This window comes from Rana temporaria, chromosome 1 (assembly GCF_905171775.1).
Source record: "Rana temporaria chromosome 1, aRanTem1.1, whole genome shotgun sequence".
In the NCBI taxonomy this organism is placed as follows: domain Eukaryota; kingdom Metazoa; phylum Chordata; class Amphibia; order Anura; family Ranidae; genus Rana; species Rana temporaria.
This window is the reverse complement of record NC_053489.1, coordinates 476,462,435-476,481,958: the sequence shown is the minus strand read 5'-3', so window position 1 is coordinate 476,481,958 and position 19,524 is coordinate 476,462,435. Positions and strand designations below refer to the sequence as shown.

Below are 19,524 nucleotides of genomic sequence, written 5' to 3'. Positions count from 1 at the left end.
ACTACACCTACTTCTCTATCCCGCACAATTCCTTCGTTAGAATCTATCACCACCAAAAGAAAGCTTTATTTGTGGGGAAAAAGGACACAGTGTTGCATGACCACGCAATTGTCAGTTGAAATAACGCAGTGCTGTATCGCAAAAAAATGGCCTGGCCAGGAAGGGGACAAATCTTCCGGGGGTCAAGTCGTTAATATAAGTTGGTCACACGTTACACTTGTACAGCCTCTGTGCAATTCACTTCAGTCCCACCAACAAATATTTAGCAGTAAGGCCTACCGCATGTAAATTCTAGCACTACATAATTGGTAAATCTAAATGGATTTGATTTTGTACAATCAGATTCTAACATCAAACTGGAGAATTGCAGATGCATGGCTGCTCCCACTCTGCAGAAGTCAATCTAATGATCAACTTCTGATGAACAGGCTTGTTGGAAAATCTTTCTCGATCGGTGGCTGTAGACAGTGGAGAGTTCTCGCTGTCGGAATAAAAAGTGTCATCTTGATTGTGTGGATGGAGGACTATGTTCATTTTTTTTTTATTCAGCCCACTGGCTGAATAAAAAATAAAAAATATCCATCTATGGCCAGCTTAACCACTTGCTACCCAGGTCAATTCTGACACTTTGCTCCTACATGTAAAAATCATATATATTTTTTTGCCACAAACAGTACATATATTGTTATAAAAGAGAACCTAGGGAATAAAATGGTGGTTGTTGCAACTTTTATCTCGCACAGTATTTGCGCAGTCATTTTTCAAACTCGTTTTTTTGGGGGGGAAAAGTTTCATGCTTAAAAAAAACAGTAAAGTTAGCCCATTTTTTTGCATATTGTGAAACATGATCTTATGCCAAATAAATAGATACCTAACATGTCATGCTTTGAAATTGCGCACACTCGTGGAATAGCACCAAACTTCGGTACTTAAAAATTCTCATAGGTGACACTTTAATTTTTTTTACAGGTTACCTGTTTAGAGTTACAGAGGAGGTCTAGCACTAGAATTGTTGCTCTTGCTCTAACGTTCGCAGCAATGCCTCACATGTGTGGTTTAAACCTTGTTTACATATGTGGGCGCGACCTACTTTTGCGTTTACTTCTGCGCAAAAGCATGTGGGGACAGGGGGGCGCTTCACATTTTTTTATTGTTTATTTTATTTTTCTGTTTTGACACTTTTTTGTACTTTTTTTTATCACTTGTATTCCTATTACAAGGAATGTAAAGATCCCTTGTAATAGGAATAGTGCATGACAGGTCCTCTTTACAGCAAGATCTGGGGTCAAAAAGCCCCCAGATCTGGCCTCTAGGCTGGAATGCCTGGGGAAAAAAAACGACCCTGGCTTCCCAGCAGCAGAGCAGAGGCTGTACGTAAAGTCATAACACCGCGCCCGGCTTCCGAAAGATCATAGAGACGTCTGGGGGCAATCTGACCCACCGAATTCTCTATGGTAAACTTCCATCATGGACCGATTCCTTCTCCCTCTCGCTGATTGTACAGGTAAGTCGGGAGAAGCACCGGAGGGCTGTGGGAGGGGGGCGTCCCCTCCCGCTGCCTGTAAGAACAATCAAGTGGCTGAAGGGAACCGCCGGCTGTAAGAGAAGATATCTGAATGATGCCTGTAGCTGCAGGCATCATTCAGATATCACTGCTCAAAGTTGTATGACGTTGTTGCGCGGGAAGTGGTTAAGGTGTTACTAAACTCACAACAGTAAAATCAGTCTGTATATGCAGTAAAGCATGCTTGTTATACTGTGAAACCTGAGCATTGTGTAAATAGGCTGTTTGATCCTGTCTTCTCTTATCCTGCCCTTCTTCCACAGTCCCCAATCCATCTCCTGATGGTACAGAGCCTTGGAGGCACTCTGCACATGCTCAGTTTAGTGTGTATTGCTAGAGAGTTTATTTTTCTTCGGAGGGTGCATGTGATCAGCACAGGGCCAATCAGCACTGTCTAGACAGAGGGTCAGGTGTCATGCAGCCTCATAGGACAGTCAGAGTATAATGAAAACTCCTCCTACAAGCTTCAACCAGACACTGATAGAAGTCACAAGGCTGCTATATACTGCTGATGAGAAAAGGTAATTAGCAGTTTATATTTACTAAAATGATTGCATTTCCAACACTGTGGGGGACCAGATACATTGAATGCATGGTCCTGGGTTTATTAACACTTTAATACCAATCACCCATATCTCTTTTAAAGTGAAAAAAAAAGTGCTAAAAAGCTTTAAATCCATAAAATTGTTTGACTAAACAGAAGCCCTAAATGTATCATTTTATAGTTTATACCTAAGGATACGAAATATATATTCGCAATAACCAAGTCATTTAAAATGGTTGTAACGGCATCCAGTCTGGGTGATTCAGGCAGACAAGCAATTGTTATTTACAGTTTCTATAAATAAAATATGTAAAATTACAATACAATGGGAAGTCAATGACAAATTTAAAGAGCAGAAGTAAAAGTAAACAGAGCAATCTGTTATCGGGCACAATAGGCATGCATAGTTTAAAAGCCAATATAAAAAGAAAGAAACCACCTAAAGAACAAAGCCATTTGACATCCAGCCACCTGGTTGGTGGCACAGCAACTGCATACTGGATGACCTCCAGAGATTTTAGGCACCAGGAAAATATTTCAGAAAATGATGTCCTAGCATTAACCACTTCCATACCGGGCTTTTATACACACATCCATACCAGGCCTATTCTGGCACTTCTCTCCTACATGTACAAATCATAATTTTTTTGCTAGAAAATTACGCAGAACCCCCAAACATTATATATGTTTTTTTAGCAGACACCCTAGGGAATAAAACGACGGTCATTAAAAAGTTTTATCTTGCACGGTATTTGCGCAATAATTTTTCAAACGCTTTTTTTTTGGAAAAAAAAATTCCATGAATTAAAAAAATAACAAAACAGTAAAGTTAGCCCAATTTTTTTGTAAAATATGGAAGATGATGTTACACCGAGTAAATAGATACCTAACATGTCACGCTTTAAAATTGCGCACACTCATGGAATGGCGCCAAACTTCGGTACTTAAAAATCTCCATAGGCAACGCTTTGATTTTTTTTACAGGTTACCAGTTATGATTTACAGAGGAGATCTAGTGCTAGAATTGTTGCTGGCACTCTAACGCACGCGGCGATACCTCGCATATGTGGTTTAAACGGTGTTTACATATGTCGGCGGGACTTGCGTGTGTGTTCGCTTCTGCGCGAGAGCTACTGGGGACAGGGGCGTTAAAAAAAATATTTGTTATTTCTTTTTTTTTTTACATATTTATTTATTTTTTTGCACTTTTTTTTATTTTATTTTTTTTATTATCACTTTTATTCCTATTACAAGGAATGTAAACATCCCTTGTAATAGGAATGTGTGTGACAGGTACTCTTTATGGAGAGATGCGGGGTCAATAAGACCGCACATCTCTCCTCCAGGCTGGAAAGCATGAAATCGGTGAAAAAAAATTCACCGATCTCATGATTACTGTTGCTTAGCAGCCGCAATTGCGGCTTTGCTTACTTACGGGGACCCGGCCGTGACGTCATCACATCCCGCCCAGGTCCTCCGACGGTCATAGAGATGACTGGTGACCATCTGGTCACCAGTCATCTCTATGCTTCCTGCCAGCGCCGGACGATTCGTTCTCCGGGCCCCCGATGGCACGGGAGAGCCCGGAGAAGCACCGGATGGCGGCGGGAGGGGGGATGTCCCCTCCCGCCGCCTGTAAGAACGATCTAGCGGCGGAATCGCCGCTATGATCGTTCTTACGTTGTGCAGAATCGCCGGCAGAAGAGAAGGATATCTGAATGATGCCTCTAGCTGCAGGCATCATTCAGATATTCCCCCACAAAGCCCAGGACGTCATATGACGTCCACCCGGATCGTTAGAGGTCCTTTGTGGATGTCATTTTACAATGGGCTGGTATGGATGTGGTTAAAACTGCCCACATCTTAGTTTGAACAATAGTGGACCTATTAGCAATTTTACTGCATTAATAATCTTATCGTTAACCGCTTGCCGACTGCTGCGCGACTATTTACGTCGTCAAAATGGCACAGCTGCGCATATGGACGTATCCGTACGTCCCCTTTAAGACACAGCATTGCAGGCGTGCGCGCTGCGAGCTCCGTGAGTGTGACCGTGGGTTCCGCGAACTCGATGTCCGTTGGGTGCCCGTGATCGTGTCACGGAGCTGCAGAACGGGGGATGCCTGTGTAAACAAGGAATCTCCCTGTTCTGCCTTGTGACAGGACACTGATCTTCTGCTCCCTGTCACCAGGAGGGGCGATCAATGTCGTGTCACATGTAGCCCATCCCCCCACAGTTAGAATCACTCCCTAGGACACACTTAACCCCTTCCGGTTAACCCCTTCCCTGCCAGTGTCATTTACACAGTAATCAGTGCATTTTTATAGCACTGATCGCTGTATAAATGACAATGGTTCCAAAATAGTGTCAAAAGTGTCCGATTTATCCACCATAATGTCACAGTCATGATAAAAATCGCTGATCTCCTCCATTACTAGTAAAAAAAAAATAACAATAAAAATGCCATAAAACTATCCCCTATTTTGTAGACGCTATAACTTTTGCGCAAACCAATCAATATACGCTTATTGCGATTTTTTTTACCAAAAATATGTAGAATACGTATCGGAATAAACTGAGAAAAAAATTAGTTTTTTTATATATTTTTTGGGGATATTTATTGTAGCAAAAAGTAAAAAATATTGCTTTTTTTTCAAAATTGTCGCTCTTTTTTGGTTTATAAAAACCGCAGAGGTGATCAAATACCACCAAAAGAAAACTCTATTTGTGGGGAAAAAAAGGACGTCAATTTTGTTTGGGAGCCACGTCGCACGACCGCGCAATTGTCAGTTAAAGTGACGCAGTGTCGAATCGCAAAAAGTGGCCTGGTCTTTGGCCAGCCAAATGGTCCGGGGCTGAAGTGGTTAAACTACAACTAAAGGCAAAACTTTTTTATCCATATAGGATTAAATAAAGAAGTCATAACCAGTGTGTGTGTGTTTTTTTTGTCACTGGGGAGATTTCCCTTCATTTCCTGTGCCAAAACAGGAAGTGAGATGAAATCCTTCCATACCTGGTTGTCATCAAACTAGTGTCCTCATTTCCCATCTATTCCTGGACTTATGACAACCCAATATGTGGAGATTTTCTTTCACTTTCACTCTCAGTGATAACAATCACCAGGACAAATAGTGAGGGTCAGTCTCCCTCGTCAGCCCGCCTAATACTTACCTGAGCCCCCTCTCTATCAAGCGATGTCCACGAGTGAATCAGACGTCCGGGACTCTTCCTCCCAATTGGCTCATGTAAATTAGGTTGGGAGCCTGGAGACAGAGATGTATTGAGGGGGCTCATTAGGCAAACATTGTGTGATGTTGTGGGTGGAGTTGGGTCATTGTTCATTTGGTTACTGCAGTATTCTTTTTGTGTATATAAGAGCCTGCTTTCTCAATAAAGATTGTCAGACCTGCTTGAACTCATACAGAGCTGTGTCACGTATTATTCTATGGGTCCCGTTTGCCTGACTGTGGAGTGTCAGTAGCTTTTTAAAGATCGTTTTTACAGGAGCAGTGATTTTAATGATGTTTAAAGTGCTGGCAATACAAAAATCTTTAAAAAAGCATCACAAGTAAATAAAGACAGGAGGCAGTTTTTACAATTGTTTTATAAAAAAAAAAGAAAAGAAAAAACAACCTCCCCAGATCCATTGTCAATCACATAAAAAAAAACAAAAAAAAAACGCTCTCCCATAGCAACTCTTTTGCTATTGAGGCATTTGAGCAGGCTCGCTCCCGAGCCATGCTCTTGTGAATGGACATTGTCAATTTACATACACAGAGCATGGCTAGGCCTGCTCTCTCCTCATTGGCTCACTGGCTGCGATTGACAGCAGCAGGAGCCAATGGCTCCTATTGCTTTGTGAGCCAATGAGAGGAGAGAGACCCGGAGAGCTGCTGCTTTCATGCACATCACTGGATCCAGACGGGGCTCAGGTAAGTATAAGAGGGGACTGAGAAGGTTTTTTAGCTTAATGCATGGAATGCATTAAGCTAAAAAAAAAAAACCTTATGCCTTTGGAAACACTTTAATATCTCTATATTTTTATTATCCACTTCCCGACTGCGCACTGTATCTTTACTGCTACAGTAGGGTCTGGCTTTGCAGAATTACACACATATATATATATATATATATATATATATATATATATATATGTGATCCTGCATGTCCAGGTAGGGGGTATGCACGCCTGCCCACCCGGCTGTACTGTGATTCGTCAATCAATGATTGACCGCTGGCACCTGGTGATCGGCTCTGAGCTTTCCCAAACACAGGTCTGTGAATGAAAACAACACAGAGCTGTATTCAGTGACAGGGGATCTTGTTGTTTGTTCATTCCCTGCTAAACAGGGAATGAAAACAACTAGATCCCCAGTAAAAGCAGCACACAGTACACACAAAAACGCTTTTTAGGCACATATGCAACCCTTTGATCGCCCTAGATGTTAACCCCTTACTTCCTAGTGTCATTAGTACAGTGACAGTGCCTATTATTAGCACAGATCACTGTAATAATGTCACTGGTGATGTCAGTGGCAGTTACTTAGTTCCTCTCACAGTTAGTTAGTTAGTTATTGCCCGACACACTATTACAGTCCCATTATAATTCGCTGATCGCCGCCATTACTAGTATTTAAAAAAAAATTCAGTATATATCTCATAGTTTGTAGACACTATAACTTTCACACAAACCAATCAATATACACTTTTAGTGGGATTTTTTTTGTAACTGAAGACATGCAGCAGAATGCATTTTTCCAAAATTTATTAAGAGATTTTATTTATATTTTTTTTTATATAGGATATGTTTTATAGCATAAAAGTAAAACCTTTTTTTTTTCAAAAGTTTTTGTTTATATAATAAAAAATAAAAAGCCCAGAGGTGATCAAATACCACCAAAAGAAATCTCTATTTGAATGGGAGGGAGACAAATTTCGATTGCTTGCAGGCAGGAGGCAGCGTTCGATGAAGGGGGTAAAACTAAAGTGAAGTGACCTGAGGCTGTTATACAAGAATTACAATGCACAGCACTTTACAATATAAAGGGAGTAACAATAGAATATAATAGAAGGTGAAGAGGGCTGTGCTCAGAAGAGCTTACAATCTAATAGAAATAGATGATAACACTAATACACTGAGTAGACAGCATGCACCTGCAGTCACCTGATGCTGAGAGTATTGGCTGCTGAGAATAGAAAGTGCTCACGATAGGCCCCATGAATCATCAGCCTATTGATAAGTGAGGACTCGGCTGTCATCACACCTGGCCCTGTGTCCTGGGATGGGCGATGGAGGGCTCTGAGTCAGGGCTGGAGAATGGAGTGGGAGGGAGAGGACAGTGATGTCAGCCTGGGAGGAGGAGAGTCGGAGGAGGAGATCGCATCCCGACTCAAGGCACAAGGAGAAAAAAGGGGTCGGCCAGGGATCATGAGGACTTGTGTATACACAGAGGCAGGACACAGTATACACCGCGACACCCGGGACAGGAGCGCCACCCTGCTGCCAACCCCACACACCAGAGCCTCTGTCAGGTGGGTGCACCCTCATCATCAATGCTGGACTGGGGAAAGTTTTCCTGGGGCTCATAGACTTAGGGAGTGCTGCCAATGTGTCTTCTAAGTCTATCGCAGGGCACTGCCAATGTGTCTTCTAAGTCCATCGCAGGGCACTGCCAATGTACATCAGATGGCAGTATCGATGTGTGTACTAAGTGCATCGGATGGTCTCGCCAGTGTGTATTCTAAATACATCAAATGTCAATGTGCGTTCTAAGTGCATCAGATTGTGAATATAAGTGCATCGGATAGCAGTATCAATGTGTGTGCACCAAGTGCATGAGATGGCACTGCCAGTGTGTGTTCTAAGTGCATCCGATGGCACTCCTAGTGTGTATTCTAAGTGCATCAAATGGTACTGTAAATGTGCGTTCTAAGTGGATTAGATTGTGAATATCAGTGTGTGTTCTAAGTGCATCAGATAGAAGTATCAATGTGTGTACAGCAAGTGCTTGAGATGACACTGCCAGTGTGTGTTCTAAGTCCATCAGATGGCACTGCCAATGTGTGTTCTAAGTGCACCAGATGGCAGTATTAATGTGTGTCCTATGTGCATCAGATGGTGATGTATATGTGTGTTTTAAGTGCATCGGATGGCAGTATCAATGTGTGTGCACCAAGTACATCACATGGCACTGCCAGTGTATGTTCTAAGTGCATTCGATGGCAGTGTCAATGTGTGTTCTAAGTGCATCAGATGGCAGTATCAATGTGTGTTCTAAGTGCATCAGATGGTGATATTAATGTGTGTTTTAAGTGCATCAGATGGCAGTATCAATGCGTGTGCACCAATAGCATCAGATGGCACTGCCAGTGTGTGTTCTAAGTGCATCCGATGGCAGTGCCAATGTGTGTTCTAAGTGCATCAGATGGCAGTATCAATGTGTGTGCACCAAAAGCATCAGATGGCACTGCCAGGGTGTGCTCTACGTCCATCAGATGACAGTATTAAAGTGTGTGTACACTATGTAGATCAGATGACACTGCCAATGCGTGTTCTAAGTGCATCAGATGGCAGTGCCAATGCGTGTTCTAAGTGCATCAGATGGCAGTGCCAATGCGTGTTCTAAGTGCATCAGATGGCAGTGACAATGTGTGTTCTAAGTGCATCAGATGGCAGTGACAATGTGTGTTTTAAGTGCATCAGATGGCTGTATCAATGTGTGTTCTAAGTGCATCAGATGGCAGTGCCAATGCGTGTTCTAAGTGCATCAGATGGCAGTGCCAATGCGTGTTCTAAGTGCATCAGATGGCAGTGCCAATGCGTGTTCTAAGTGCATCAGATGGCAGTGCCAATGCGTGTTCTAAGTGCATCAGATGGCAGTGCCAATGTGTGTTCTAAGTGCATCAGATGGCAGTGCCAATGTGTGTTCTAAGTGCATCAGATGGCAGTGCCAATGTGTGTTCTAAGTGCATCAGATGGCAGTGCCAATGTGTGTTCTAAGTGCATCAGATGGCAGTGCCAATGTGTGTTCTAAGTGCATCAGATGGCAGTGCCAATGTGTGTTTTAAATGCATCAGATGGCAGTGCCAATGTGTGTTCTAAGTGCATCAGATGGCTGTATCCATGTGTGTTCTAAGCTTTTAAAATGGGCAATATCAATGCCTGTGCACAAAGTGCATTAGATGACACTGCCAATATATCTGAGTGGCAATGTGTATGTGCTTGGTGCATTGGGTGGCACTGCCAATGTGAGTGCAATGCAAGGCGTACCTTGACTACTATAGTGGGCTGAGATGTGCATGCTTTGCAGCTAGAAATCCATACAAATGGTGTTCCGCCTATGGATCCTCCTCAGCCTCTTATGTGCCCCCTAACATGAAAGGAGCTGTCAGATGAACATTGATACCCATCTGCCTGTACTCCTATACTGTTCTTTCCTCCCCTGCAGCATTCCTTCTACATGAGTGGGGAGGGCGAGGTAGTAACCTGCAATCATGATCTCCTGCTAACACACAGGAGAAGTTAATATTTATCATAATATAGATAAGAGACTTGTCAATGTTTGCTATTGCTCTCTGGTAGATGTATACTTCCAGCTTTGTTTGTCAATATTTCTGGAGAAGTGTGTAGCCTTGTATCATATCACTTATATTAGAGTCCCCAGCATGACAAATACAAACATGCCGGCCATAGTATGGTGTGCAATCAGTTTATTGGAATGGTGTCACCTGTCATTGGAGTGACAGCAGATACACAAAACCAGTGTCTATGTGGCTTGTCACACCTGTTGTACCTGAATTTCCCACACCCTATCCCCGTCACTGCTCCTCTGCCCTGCTATGGAGCGCAAAGTTCATTCTGCAAATAACGGCAATACACAATTTGGCATTTTTAAAACCAAAAATGTAATATATTGCAGCTTACCAATCGTTAGATGTTGCTTTTGAGCATTTCTGCAGTGCCTTTTGCTGTGCTTTCCATGGCCCAGATTCAAGTAGCAATTGCGCCTGTGTAACCATAGGTTACACAGCGCAATTGCTTACTTGCCCCGGCGTTACGAATGCTCCTGATTCAGGAACATCGTAACGCCGACTGCAGCCTAAAATCTGCGTGGCATAAGGCTCTTATGCCACGCATATCTAGGCTGCATTCTTGCGATGTCCGCTAGGGGGCGCTCCCATTGTGCTCAGTGTATAGTATGCAAATTGCATACTAACACCGATTCACAATGTTGCGCGAGCCCTGAGTACGCAATTTACGTCGTTTCCGTACGGCGTCTTTAGCGTAAGGCTGCCCCTTCTAATAGCAGGGGCAGCCAATGCTAAAGTATACCTGTCGTTCCCGCGTCGCGACGTTCGAATTTTACGTAATTTGCGTAAGTGATTTGTGAATGGCGCTGGACGCCATTCACGTTCACTTTGAAGCAAATGACGTCCTTGCAACGTCATTTGCCGCAATGCACGTCGGGAAAGTTTCCCGACGGAGCATGCGCTCTACGCTCGGCACGGGAGCGCGCCTAATTTAAATGATCATTTACATTAGGCGCCCTTACGCAGGGCAAGTTTACACAGCGCACACGCAATTTACGGAGCTACTGCTCCGTGAATCGTGGGTAGCGCAGTAAATTTGCGGGGGCGCAGGGCAAAAACGCTGCCCTGCGCCTCTGTAAATAAGGGGCAAATCTACCTGAATCCGGGCCCATGTTTTTTGTTTGTTTTTTACTGCGATTTAGCCACAGTTTGCGTTTTGCATTTTTTTAATGCATATTTTTGGAAGGGGGGAGATTTGTTGTTGGGTAGATTTAAAAAACGCAAAATGAAAATCGCAGCAAAATCATGGTTTAAACGCGCTAAAACGCACAACATGCTTTTCTGCAGCTTCTTCGTTGAAGTCTATTGAACCGAAAAAGCTTGAAAAAAAGTCCCTGGCCCAAAAACGCAGAGGCACATAAACGCATTGATGTAAATATGTTTCATAGGAACCCATGTTAAAAAAAATGTCCTGCGTTTCTGCAAAAAGCCTCCCTCTAATCCATGCCTGGCTGGCTTGAGGGGGGGGGGGGGGGGCAGTGGCGTATCTAGGGTATGGCAGCCATGGCAAGTGCCATGGGCGCCATGGGGAGGGGGGCGGCAAAAAGATATCCCCCGCACACAAAAAAAAAACACCTGTCCTGTGGCCGCCTCCCGCACTAATGTATCTCCCGGCATCGCGGCCGGCCTGCTGAAGCACGGCGCTGGCACAGCAATTGCTAATATTGCTACTTGGCCTGGGGAGGGGAGTGACAGGTGCCCCCATGTCGGCCGATGACTGGCCATTAATGGCACAGTGGCTGCATTTGATTGGCACAGTGGTTGCAATTGTTTTTTTTTTTTTCAGCTTGCTTGCGCCCCCTCCCCACATTTTTTTTAGCACCAGCCGCCAGTGGTCCCCAGTGTCCCTCTCTGTCCTCGTCGCACTGTGTCCCTCTCTGTCCCTGGTTATCTGAAAGGTTTCAAATGTTTTGACACGGGCGCAGTTTCAGTGCTAGCCATAGGCGCCATTTTCACTAGATACGCCTCTGGGGTGGGGTGGCTATCTGGGGAGGCCGTGGGCCACCCCCCCCCCCAAGAAAATTAAGCACCAACCGTCACTACTCCCCTCTACAGACAGAGACTGAGGCAGCAGCAGGAGACATTGGCTATGAGGAGGGAGTGGGGGGGCTGAACCGCACCGTGTGTGTCAATTGACGCACACAGCCTGACTCATTTTGGGGGCAGGAGAAAGGAAAGTAGCCGCTCCAGGCAGGAAATGTCTTATGCTGATCCTCCACACAGAAACCACAGGTGCAGGCAATGCATTTAGCAAGACAGAAAAAGAAAAGAAAGAAAGAAAAAATATCTTTCTGGACAGCCGCACTTCAAATAATCGTTGCCTTTATTAAGTAAAATCAAAAACGGCACTACAAGCCACAGCAAACTGGACATCTGACGCGTTTCACGCTATTCCTAGTGTTTAATCGTAGCTTAAGAGAGTAGATTTTTTCTGTCTTGCTATGGGGGCAGACAGAGACGAGGAGCAGCCAATTGCGCCAGTGGGGGGACTCCAAAAGAGGGGGATCAAGGCCGTTCTGTGCAATATCATTGCATAGAGCAGGTAAGTATCGCATGTTTATTATTTTAATTAAACAAATTACTCTAGAATATATATATAATAAAATAAATATAAGCTTTTAATATATTTCTCGGCTACAATCACGTCTAATATATTTCTCAATAGCCACAAAGGATATATTATCAGTCCACTTTGTGTGCACCAAATATCTTTGCAAACCCTGATATTACCTTGTAATATTATTAAAAGTAATGTTGATATCATCAATGTGCTTTACAAGTGACCCATTAGCTCCACCCACTACAGGCTGCCCGCAGAAAACTACAGGAGGGGGCGGATACCAGACCAGTCAGGCTGTAGAAGAAGATAGAGTAGCAGTGACTGGTCTTTATTACAGGAAACTCCTACACAGAGGACAAAGTGTTTCCTGGGATTATTGCACAGATCTGGAAGAAATACACAAAGCACAGCAAGATTCAAGAAAGAAAACACATCTCTTATATTTAGACAATATTTATTTATCCTGGAGCTTAGCTTTAACTATAGCAGGAACAATAAATCTTCATGTATAATTTCAATGTAGAAGTGCTTATTGGATAAAAGGGTGCAAAGTACAGTAATGTGCAGAAAACTACAGGAACCAACCACATTTCACCTTTCATCAGTTCCTTAAAGTTTTGGTAATAATAGGCCATTTCTGATTGGATGCTTTGCATTACTACTCTTTGCATATTACTCTCTTCCTTAAAGCGGATGTGCCATGGGAACAAAATATTAAAAGCCAGCAGCTACAAATACTGCAGCTGCTGACTTTTAATATTAGGACACTTACCTGTCCTGGAGTCCAGCGCCGATCGCAGCAGAGCACGAGCGATCGCTTGTCACCCTGCTGCTCCCCCCGCCATCCACGCTGAGGGAACCAGGAAGTGAAGCGCTGCGGCTTCACTGCCCGGTTCCCTACGGCGCATGCGCGAGTCGCGCTGCGCCCGCCGATTGGCTCACGCGCTGTGTGCTGGGAGCCGAGTGTTCCCAGCACACAATGGGCGACAGACGGGATGTGACGGAATGCCCGTCTTTCGCCCGTAGCGTGTGGCCGGAAGTGGGTGCAAATACCTGTCTTTAGACAGGTGTCTGCACCCCTCTCCCCCTGAAAGGTGTCAAATGTGACACCGGAGGGGGGGAGGGTTCCGATCAGCGGGACTCCACTTTAGGGTGGAGAACCGCTTTAACCACTTAAGCCCCGGACCATATTGCTGGTCAAAGACCAGGCCACTTTTTGCTATTCGGCACTGTGTTGCTTTAACTGACAATTGCACGGTCGTGCGACGTGGCTCCCAAACAAAATTGGCGTCATTTTTTTCCCACAAATAGAGCTTTATTTTGGTGGTATTTTTGCGCTATAAACAAAAATAGAGCGACAATTTTGAAAAAAATGAATAGTTATAGCGCCTACAAAATAGGGGACAGATTTACTAGTAATGGTGGCGATCTGCGATTTTTATTGGGACGGCAACATTATGGCAGACACATTGGACACATGTAGGTGGAGGGGGGTGACTGGGGGAGGTGACCGATCTGTGTCCCTATGTACAAGGGACACAGATCGGTCTCCTCTCCAGAGACAGGACGCTGTCTCTGTGTGAGCCGGCAATGAGAGATGATCTCAAATGTTTACATATGAGATCATCTCTCATTGGCCGCACAGATCGCATAGCAAACGGCCACTCTGATTGGCCGTACGCCGCGATCTGTGATTGGCTGTGTCCAAGGGACACGGCCAACACAGAGTTTCCTCGCTGCACGCTCGGGAGCGCGCGCGGGGAACGCCAAAAGGGGCGGACGTCAATTGACGTCCAGTTGGATTTTCAGGTCCGTGCTGTAGCCGTCATTCGGCTATAGCGTGGCCCTCAGGTTGTTAATGAACAAAAAGCGCATTGCTGTTATGCCGCGTACACACCATCGTTTTTCCTGTCGTTTTTCGCAACGTAATTCCTCTCCGTCTGACTTGCATACACACGTTCATGCAAAAAAAATTCCGACCAAAGCACGGTGACGTACAACACGTACGACGGGACTATAAAGGAAAAGTTCCTTTCAAATTGCGCCACCCTTTGGGCTGCTTTTGGGCTGCATACTTGATTCTGAGCATGCACGTTTTTTTTTCCCCTCGGAAAAGCATACACACGACCGTTTTTCGCGACGAGTAAAAGACTGACGTGAAACACGAGAAAAACGAGAGCTGGTTTAATTTTTTTTTGCGGGCAGTTTTTTCGTCGAGAAAACTGCTAGGGAGCATACACACGACCGGTTTTCTCAACCAATCTAAAAAATGGCAGTTTTCTCATCGTGAAAAACGGTTGTGTGTACAAGGCATTAGAAATTAATTTGTTCAAGAAAAATGTATCATCTTGCTCCTTCGAATTTTCGTTAAAGGGGTTGTAAAGGTACAATTTTTTCCCTAAATAGCTTCCTTTACCTTAGTGCAGTCCTCCTTCACTTACCTCATCCTTCCATTTTGCTTTCAAATGTCCTTATTTCTTTTGAGAAATGCTCACTTCCTGTTCTTCTGTCTGTAACTCACCACCGTAATGCGAGGCTTTCTTCCTGGTGTGGAGAAAGCCTCTTGAGGGGGGAGGGGGCGAGCAGGAGTGTCAGGACGCCCACTAACACACAGCTCCTTTATCTATCTGCAAAGTAGAGAGTGTCCTGACTTGCCTGCTCGCCCCCTCCCCCCTCAAGAGTCTTTCTCCACACCAGGGAGAAAGCCTTGCATTACTGTGTGGAGTTACAGACAGAAGAACAGGAAGTGAGGATTTCTCAGAAGAAATAAGGACATTTAAACAAAATCGAAGGATGAGGTAAGTGAAGGAGGACTGCACTGAGGTAAAGGAAGCTATTTAGGAAAAAAATAATTTCCTTTACAACCCCAATTTGACCCCACTAACCATTAGAACATCGATAAACATCCCCAAGATGGAAATTATCAAACTAAGTTATACTTAGTTCGAAAGACAGCCTCCCCCGCTCATAATATGCTGTTTTTTTTATTTATTTTATTCATTGTCCGTTGTTTCATTTCCACTGGCTCAATGAGTTCTTAGGGTGGCAAAAAGGGAGGTCAAGTTTTATTAAGAGAAGTTTATTTGTTTCAAGGACATTTGTTAACATTAAAACATGAGCTCTGATAATGAGGCTAAAATACATACACCATAGTACAGCCGTGTGAATGTAAATACAAAGAACATTGCATTTATGTTGTGATGCTATACATGCTAGAAATTCCGACGTGTTTCGACCTGGTCAGTAAAGGTCTTCTGGGGGGGAATAAATAGCTCTAGAAAAGATACATTAGGAGTGTAAATTATTTTAAAGACAACAAATTTATAAAAAATACTTTTTGATATATATTCAGAGGTTCAATATTTTAACCACCAGCAGCTGGAATGGATAGCCTCAAAATTGTTGAGTTAAAAAATAGCACTGTTCAATCCATCATCTGAAAATGAAAAGAGTATGGCAAAACTGCAAACCTACCAAGACATGTCCATTCACCTAAACTGACAGGCAGGGCAAGGAGAGCATTTATAAGAGTAGCAACCAAGAGACCCATGGTAACTATAGGAGCTGCAGAGATCCACAGCTCAGGTGGGAGAATCTGTCCACATGAGTAAGGTCTTACAGGAAAATTAGCTATTAGTCATGCACTCCACAAATTTGGCATTTATGGAAGAGTGGCAAGAAGAAAGCCATTGTTGTAAAAAAGCCATAAAAAGTCCTGTTTACGAGAAGCCATGTGGGGGACACAGCAAACATGTAGAAAAAGGTGCTCTGGTCAGATAAGACCAATATTTAACTTTTTGGCCTAAAAGCAAAATGCTATATGTGGTGGCAAACTAACACTGCACATGACCCTGAGCACACCATCTTCACTGTGAAACATGGTGGTGGCATCATGTTGTGGGGATGCTTTTCTTCAGCAGGAACAGGGAAGCTGATCAGAGTTGATGGGAAGATGGATGGAGCCAAATACAGGGCAATCTTAGAAGAAAACCTGTTAGAGTCTGCAGAAGACTTGAGACTGGGGCGGAGGTTCACCTTTTAAGAGGACAGCATCCCTAAACATACAGCCAGAGATACAATGAAATGGTTAAGATCAAAGCATATTCATGTGTTAGAATGGCCCAGTCAAAGTCTAGACCATGGGTCTTCAAACTACGGCCCTCCAGTTGTTCAGGAACTACAATTCCCATCATGCCTTGTCATGTATGTGAATGTCAGTGTGTTACAATGCCTCATGGGATATGTAGTTCTACAACAGCTGGAGGGCCGTAGTTTGAGGATCCCTGGTCTAGACCTAAATCCAAATGAGAATCTGTGGCAAGACTTGAAAATTGCTGTTCACAGACGCTCTCCATCCAATCTGACAGAGCTTGAGCTATTTTGCAAAGAAGAATGGGCAAACATTTCACTTTCACTTTCTCTCTGGATGTGTAAAGCTGGTAGAGAGACATCCCCAAAATGACTTGCAGCTGTAATTGCAATGAAAGGTGGTTTTACAAAGTATCTCAGGGGGGCTGAATACAAATGTATGCCACACTTTTCACACATTTATTTGTAAAAAAAATTGAAAACCATTTATCATTTTTCTTCCACTTCACAATTATGTGCCACTTTGTGTTGGTCTATCACATAAAATCCCAATAAAATACATTTACGTTTTTGGTTGTAACATGACAAAATGTGGAGAATTTTAAGGGGTATGAATACTTTTTCAAGGCACTGTATGGGCAACTTCGTATCTTCTACTATATATAAGCTATAAAGTTGGGCTTAGAGCTTCTCTGCCATTTAGGAGAAGCCTTGCATTTTAGTCTTCCTCTGATTGGCCGAGATGAAGAAGCAGGTGGTTGATGTCACAATCTCAGCCAATCAGCCTGTATTCCTTGAAAATAATGCAAGGCTTCTCTTGAATGTTGGAGAAACACTAAAGCCCTACCCTCGTTATATCTGGCAGCGGTTGCCTTAACTAGTTCTGGAACCCAACCAGCGTCGCTTAGGCCGGGTACTCACGACCAAACATGTATGGTGAAAGCGGTCCGTCGGACCGTTTTCACCATACATGTCTGCCAGAGGGCTTCTGTACGATGGTTGTACACACCATCGTACAGAAGTCCGCGCGTAAACAATACGCGGGGCGTGTCCGCGGTGTCGCCGCGTCGATGACGCGGTGTCGCCGCGACAATGACGCGGCGACGTGGGCGGCCCGCCTTTAAAATGCTTCCACGCATGCGTCGAAGTCATTCGACGCATGCGAGGGACGGCGGGCGCCTGGACATGTACGGTAGGTCTGTACTGACGACCGTACATGTCCGAGCGGGCAGAATTCCAGCGGACTGTTTTAAAACAAGTCCAGGAATATTTGTCTGCTGGGAAAAGGCCCGGCGGGCAAATGTTTGCTGGAATTCGGCCCGCTCGCGCCCACACACGACCAAACATGTCTGCTGAAACTGGCCTGCGGGCCAGTTTCAGCAGACATGTTTGCTCGTGAGTATGGGGCCTTAGACTGGCCATACACGGTTCAAATCTCAGGCCAGTTCAGCAGGAACTGGCTGTGACATGGACTGTTAATGGGCAGGCTGAATGTACCAAGTTTATTGATTGATCAGCTTGGGTACAACCAGCCTGCCAGATTCTCTTGTGATTATCGCTAACAGTTCTTTTAGCCATGGTTGAAGGAAAGGATTTTGCACTGTGTATGGCCTGCTTAACCACTTGCCGCCAGCCAATGACAGATTGACAGCGGCAAAGTGGTTGTAGAATCCTGACTGGACGTCATATGACGTCCTCAGGATTATGAGCCGCTGCGCGCCCCCGGGGGCGCACATCGCGGCGATCGTTGTTGCAGGGTGTCAGTCTGACACCCCGCAACACCGATCAAGGTAAAGAGTCTCTCACGGAGGCTCTTTACCACGTGATCAGCCGTGTCCAACCACGGCTGATCACGATGTAAACAGGAAGAGCCGTTGATGGCTCTTCCTCACTCGCCGATCGGCGGCTCTCCTGACAGGGGAGGTTCGTGCTGATTGAGCGCAGCCCCCCCTCGGATCGCCACACTGGACCACCAGGGAAGCCCACCCTGGACCAGGGAAGGGCAAAAAAAAAAAAAGTCTGGGCAAAAAAAAAAGCATTAAAAAAAAAAGATGCCAATCAGTGCCCACAAATGGGCACTGATTGGCACACATGGGTAAATCAGTGCCGCCCCACAGTGTCCATCAGTGCCACCCCACAGTGTCCATCAGTGCCACCCCACAGTGCCCATCCATGCCCAGTGCCTGCCCATCTGTGCCACCCATAAGTATCCATCAGTGCCCCCATGAGTGCCCATCTGTGCCGCCTATGAGTGCCCATCAGTGCCGCCCATGAGTGCCCATCAGTGCCGCCCATGAGTGCCCATCAGTGCCGCCCATGAGTGCCCATCAGTGCCGCCTATGTGTGCCCATCAGTGCCGCATACCAGCGCTGCCAATCAGTGCCACCTCATCTGTGCCCGTCAGTACTACCTCATCGATGTCCATCAGTGCCATCTCATCATCTCATCGGTGCCCATCAGTGCCGCCATACCAGTGCCCGTAATTGAAAGAGAAAACTTACTTACAGTATTTACAAAAAAATTAACAGAAAAAAATAAAAACGTAATTTTTTTTTCAAAATTTTCAGTCTTTTTTTAGTTGTTGCGCAAAAAAAAAAATCACAGAGGTGATCAAATACCACCAAGAGAAAGCTCTATTTGTGGGAAAAAAAGGACGCCAATTTTGTTTGGGTACAGTGTAGCATGACCGCGCAATTGCCATTCAAATGCGACAGTGCTGAAAGTTGAAAATTGGCTTGGGCGGGAAGGTGCGTAAGTGCCCTGTATGGAAGTGGTTAAAGCGGTGGGGTTCACCCAAAAAACAAAAATTTTAACATTACATTTAGCATACTAAGCATAGTAAGGGCATTTACTTTCGGCAGGTCTTTTTTTTTTTTTCTCCGTACATACCTTTATATTCTGATTTAGTCCAGGGCTTCCGGGGTCCGATGACTGCGGGACTGGGCATTCCGGTTCGATGATTGACGGCTTGTGAAACAAGTCCCCTGTCGCACAACGCGCGTCACCAGATTTCCGGTGTAGTGTCACAGTTTGCTGCCTATCGTAGAATGCTCTGGAAGTCACGTGGCGGCCAACTGTGCATGCGCGATGCGTTCCAAACGCAAGTGCGATGCGTTCCAATGGATTTTCGACAGTACACACCAGCGAACCCGGCATTCAGGGCGACGTGGATTTAG

General features: G+C 44.7%; 1 protein-coding gene across 1 annotated transcript in view; it reads left to right on the top strand.

Moving 5' to 3' along the window:
* The first annotated feature begins 7,370 nt into the window (after positions 1–7,370).
* The window catches only part of SGMS2 (sphingomyelin synthase 2), a 99,258-nt gene continuing 87,104 nt past the window's right edge, over positions 7,371–19,524 (top strand). Inside the window, exon 1 of the mRNA XM_040329640.1 lies at positions 7,371–7,641. The gene's annotated coding sequence lies outside the window, so the exon portion shown is untranslated. The remainder of the gene's footprint in view (positions 7,642–19,524) is intronic.